This window comes from Priapulus caudatus, unplaced genomic scaffold (assembly GCF_000485595.1).
Source record: "Priapulus caudatus unplaced genomic scaffold, Priapulus_caudatus-5.0.1 Scaffold6900, whole genome shotgun sequence".
Lineage (NCBI taxonomy): Eukaryota > Metazoa > Priapulida > Priapulimorpha > Priapulimorphida > Priapulidae > Priapulus > Priapulus caudatus.
In genome coordinates this window covers 1-5,365 of record NW_014583961.1, presented here as the reverse complement: position 1 = coordinate 5,365, position 5,365 = coordinate 1, and the positions used below count along the sequence as shown (strand labels likewise).

Genomic DNA, 5,365 nt, shown 5'->3' with positions numbered 1-5,365 from the left:
GACTGGTCTATATTGTGTTAAGGGCTCATCTGACATACGTCAGATGTCAACGCTTGTAGAATGCGATGATCGGTCCCGTGCGGGTCGTTCCGTCCGTCCCCGTCCTGTCGCGTCCCGTCTCCTCAAACAGTATTGGCACAAATGCTTTAACCGCCATGACGGACGGGGAGGGGCAGGGGAGAGGCAGGTCGGGGGGGGGAGAGAGCGGGGGCGCGGGATTGGGAGAGGGGAGAGGGGGGGGTAGCGGCAGACCGGCAGTGACGACTTTGGGCTCGTCGTGGGGGATAGTCAAAAACGAGTTGGGATTGTCGAAGCTGGGGGAGTCAAAGTGTTAAGAGGTCAAGAGGTGTAAAAGAGGGAAGGGGAACATTCACACGAGTATCCATTAACGTTAAGGTATAGGGAGGCAATAAGAATCGGCGCACAAATCTAGAACGGCTCGGCGACTAGACTCGTATATAGCGATCAATGGTAGGCAAAGCCATCACTGTGCCGAAATTTGGAGGTCACAGGTCAAAGGTCAATGGCACAGGGCAGATTTTAGATCATTTTTTGAGGACATGGCTGACGAAGCGATTGAAAACTTTTTTTGTTTCAGGCGTGACCACACTATGCATTCTTTTCATTATGGCTTATTGAAAGGACCATGAAATGTCCCCTCTGCTGACATGGGCGAGAGAGTAAGTGTCGGATAACCTTTTGCACCCTGCAAGAGGAGGTTTAACATGGAGTTTGTTGACTGATTAACAAAGGAAGTTGAACGCTATATTTGCTAATGAGAAGCCCCCTCCCCCCACCCTCCCCCACCTCGCCCCGACCCCCGGGTTTATAATCAATAGCAGACCAGACGCTCAAGATTGAAGCCCAGCGACAACGCCACCCAACACAACGAACTGTCCGCTCTACGCGAGGCGACCTCAGATGAGCGCCAGACGCATATGGCTGCGCTGTTGTTAGCAATTATTTGATGCTAGGTATCATAACGTAAATAACCAAAGCATTCGTCATGTTTTTTATGTTTGCCATCTGTGATATTTAAAACACGTCTTTTTATGTTGGATCTATATAAATTGTGGAAATATCAAAATACTTTGCCAAACGGCCACCTGGCGCGAAAACGGCTGTGACGGAGACCACGGTCTTTCGCCGGTTGCGCCCGTCCATCAACAAAGCCCTCGCATCAGTGCATGAGCAGCAAGGCTAATCATCGGCTGAAACTTATACTGGCATAAACATCCAACTGCCATATTAAATGTAATCAATGAGCATAATAATACTGTATGTACACTATATGCAGTTGTAGACTTTAACTATCCGCGATTAAACCACATTAATCACTCAGGCCCACGAAAGTTGACTTGGCTATGATCACCTTTTCATTTCTTTAGTCAGGCCTCACTGTAGTACCTGAGCGCTAACTCTCTTTTAGAAAATTTGTCAGTACTGAGAGAAATGGGAAATCTGCACATTTGCATAATCTGTCTGAGGAAAAAACTCTCTCGGCTAGGCTATTTAGCGTTGTAGCCCCCGAAAGCAAAAACATTCAATATGTACACCAGACTTAGTAGCCTACAATGAAATACTTGAAGCGGGCTAAACTGCAATCCAGATTCAGCACACTTCCCATTCTACAGCAGCTCACTTCCTTCTGCTGGTTCGACGTGTTGCCTTCGAACATTGGCAACGAACCTTGAACAAGGCAATCGGCAACTATTGTCTTGTCACGGTTGCCTAAAAACGCATGCCTGGGTAATCGTAAGCTCAAGAAACGTATTGCTAGGCAATTAGCAGATCATCCATTCCCGTCTCCGTTGTATAGCACAATGCCGTCGCACAGAGCCTGGTCGGGCGGCCTAGGGTAATCGTTGCCAACGGTTCAACATGTACCAGGCTGATCAACTAATAAACAAATAGATATAAATCTTATCTGTCCTACTGGACTACTGTGCATTCTTCGATGCTTTATCAATGCTGTTGATCTGCTCATCAGTACCCGTATCGGTACGAATCTGATATTAATCTAGGAGAACGAACTCCTATGAATCGGTGGTTCACATTGTACAGCTTGTACGCCAACAGGCTCCATGTAACCTTGGCAACATGGGTAAACAACGCGAGAAGTGCCTAGATCGACGTCAGCACTAAACGTCACACGCGCACAAAGTAGGTTGCGCTTTTTAGCTTTCCGCAAATTCTTAACCATTTGTGTTCAATCCAAAAAACTGCGTTTTTCTGGATACACCTCCGTAAACGACATTCAGCCTGTAAAATTTCTTAGTAGTATGTACAAAAATAGTTAATTTGATATTATGTAACTATTTTTTCATACTAATCGCTGGCGTTTACACCATCGTGTTTCGACCCCGACCCGCGCGGCACGCAGCCACCGTTTCACGACCCACCGTGGACAAAACGTTGTGATGAACGTGAGACCATACCGCGGGGGGACGGAATTGGGCAAACGCTGACAGGCCGTGATTACCTGTGGATGTCTGCGCCATAATATATTAATTTTTTATAAAGATTTGCCAACGCAGCCGGTCACCGAGTGCGAATGAGAAACGTAGTAGGCGTAGTAAAACGGGGTGAACGCAACAAAACGTGACAGCAGTAATAAGGAGCACGCCGTAACCAAAACTTCGAAGCGAGGTCCGTAGTGGGATCGAGGAAGGGCGGACTGGACAAGACGGGTTCGGTTCCCGGCGGCGCTACGCGCGCGTATTGCGTTCTAACTACGGCTGACAAGGCGCCGGCGGCGGTCCTAAAAACTGGACTAAAAACTAAAAGTAAAATCTAAAATGTCTTTGAAGTAGTGGCCCGAGCTGCTGCCTTCTGTCTTTCGATAACCATTCGCCGCACCACATGGATCTTGGCTTTCGACCAGCCTTCTTCCTGACTGCCTACCACACTGGCCTTCCCTTTCTGCCAACGCTGCTGGCTCTACTTCTTGCTGATGACAACGTGGATGTTATGCACGGCAACATGGCAAACACAAATTTCTTGGCTTCTCAATTATGGGGCATTCCATGATGTTGTCCTCGTCGAAATCTCAGGATACAATGATTTGTATTGGCTTGGGAGCCCTTCTTTTTATACCGTGGCACAAAGCGTGTTCCAAAGCTGCCGCGCTTTCCACGTTTCAATCCGCTAGAAAAGCACTTGACAAAACGTGATGATACAACGTGTCAGAACTTGATCAGATCGTAGGAGGAAGAACGTGGAGTGACCCCAGTCAGAAACCGTGACGGCCGGGAGGAACGTAATGGCATCGTGGTTTAGAGGATCCGCGCACGCAAACCGTTAGTGCGCCTTTGCGACCCTCCGCGACCTCAGCAGCCCACTTTCCCCCACGGCCCGTCACGATACCGTGATAGGAGTGAGAAAACTGTTGCAAGAGGACCTGATAAAACTTCGAAACAGAAGAGAAATAATAATTTCCATAATCCCACGTGCGCACTACGTTTCGGGCCAAACGGGGCTGCGGGCGCGGGAACACACGTGGCATAAAACGCAGCATAAAGAGGCCTTTAAGCAACGACGCGGAATACCCTATGCTATCTTTGTATAACACGAACCAATAAGGGTGTGCCGAGCAAGCTGTGAAGACTGAACCTACGCCTATTATCCCCATCATTATAACCAATGCAGCTAAAATCAGACATAAGGATGCTTAAAAACACATGCATACTCCAAGCCTAGATTACTTAGCGCAGTTGTAAACTAAGGCACTCGGGGAGCAACAGCCCTCCGCCAAGGCAGCTGAATTCTCTCAATGTGAAATTTTTTACTTAATTAATCCCTATTCAAATAGACAAATATAATATAAATAATACTTAATAATTAATATGATTGCGAGTTAAGTGCGAGGCTGCAGTGGGGAGAAACTGTGGTTGCGCCCTATTAGCCTGTGGTTGCGTGTTTGTAAGTCTACAGCCAACACATCTAGCGGAAGTGAACTGAAACGTGCATGGTAACACACAAACCCACAAACACACAAACCAACACTCAAAGACACGCCGGTGAAAACATAACCTCCGCCAGCCACCCCTGGCGGAGGTAAATATATGGTTTGTAGGTGTCACCAGTCATTGTTTAATATACATGAAATGAGATACATTAAAAAGGTTTGCAGGGTGTTGTGAGGAACTCCGAGTTCAATAAGTCAGAGATGCGGGATTGCTTGGTGTGTGTAAGAACATTATGTATACACTGATTTGTTGTTAGTGCTTGTTTACACGGCTGGTTAGTGCTGCTTTGGTAGAAATAACAATCAACATTCCTACACAGTACGGATGCTACTTAAGCACCAAGCCCAGGAGAGACCATGAGATAGTTTTACAGCAATGTTTGTGGGCGAGGTGTACAGTAGCTTTTGTAATTATTTAGGGGAAGCGACCACCTTGTGTCCTGGTATCAGCAGATAAGACCGGTTACCCGTGTGTCAGGATATCTGACCGGTTTCATCATAACAGCAGGTATATAATCACACCATTGACGTTTGTAACATCAGTCTAATACGAGAACACCACACGGACGTTCAGTGACTTCATTGGGTAAACGGATGTTTCTTATATTAAGTTAGTGTATTTAGTTTCGTGATATATTATGTGCTTGTCCTTACAGTCGTTAAATGGTGTATGATGTTTGGATGATAATAATTTGATATTCAGAATGAACAGTTATATTGCAAACATAAACAGGGCGCGTTTTTGTTCTACATCAATACGCGGTGTTCAATGCATTGATTTGTACTATCCTTACTAATTTGTAGGAGAGCCTATATAGGACGTGAATTCTACAAGTGAGACAAGGCAGTCTACGAAGCAAAACACGTGGTCGTAACTTGAGCGCCAGACAGGGTAGACACCTGACGTGTGTGACCAGTACGTGGCAGCTTTCCCTGAAGCACGATGGAGTACGTGAGAATTAATTCCGGGGAAAATCCATATGAGTGCAAACTGTGTGATGCTGCCTTCTCCTGTCTGAGTAGAGTGAAGATACACATGAGAAGTCACACGGGAGAGAAACCGTATAAGTGCGCGCTGTGTGATGCCGCATTCTCAGTGTTGGGTAATCTGAAGAAACACATGAGAAGTCATACGGGAGAGAAACCGTATAAGTGCGCGCTGTGTGATGCTACCTTTGCACACTCGGGTCACCTGAAGACACACATGAGAAGTCACACGGGAGAGAAACCATATAAGTGCGATCTGTGTGATGCCGCCTTCTCAGATTCGAGTGCTCTGAAGACACACATCCAAACTCACACGGGAGAGAAACCATATAAGTGCGATCTGTGTGTTGCTACCTTCTCCCGTCTGGATAGTGTGAAGACACACCTGATTACTCACACGGGAGAGAAACC

The 5,365-nt window shown here is 46.6% G+C and overlaps 1 long non-coding RNA gene across 1 annotated transcript; it reads left to right on the top strand.

The window, feature by feature from the left end:
• Window positions 1–4,155: 4,155 nt before the first annotated feature.
• LOC106820105 lies at window positions 4,156–4,895 on the top strand. The gene is made up of 3 exons (XR_001395557.1): window positions 4,156–4,185; window positions 4,387–4,475; window positions 4,772–4,895. It is a non-coding gene; the product is annotated as an uncharacterized LOC106820105 (long non-coding RNA).
• The last annotated feature ends 470 nt before the right edge of the window (window positions 4,896–5,365 follow it).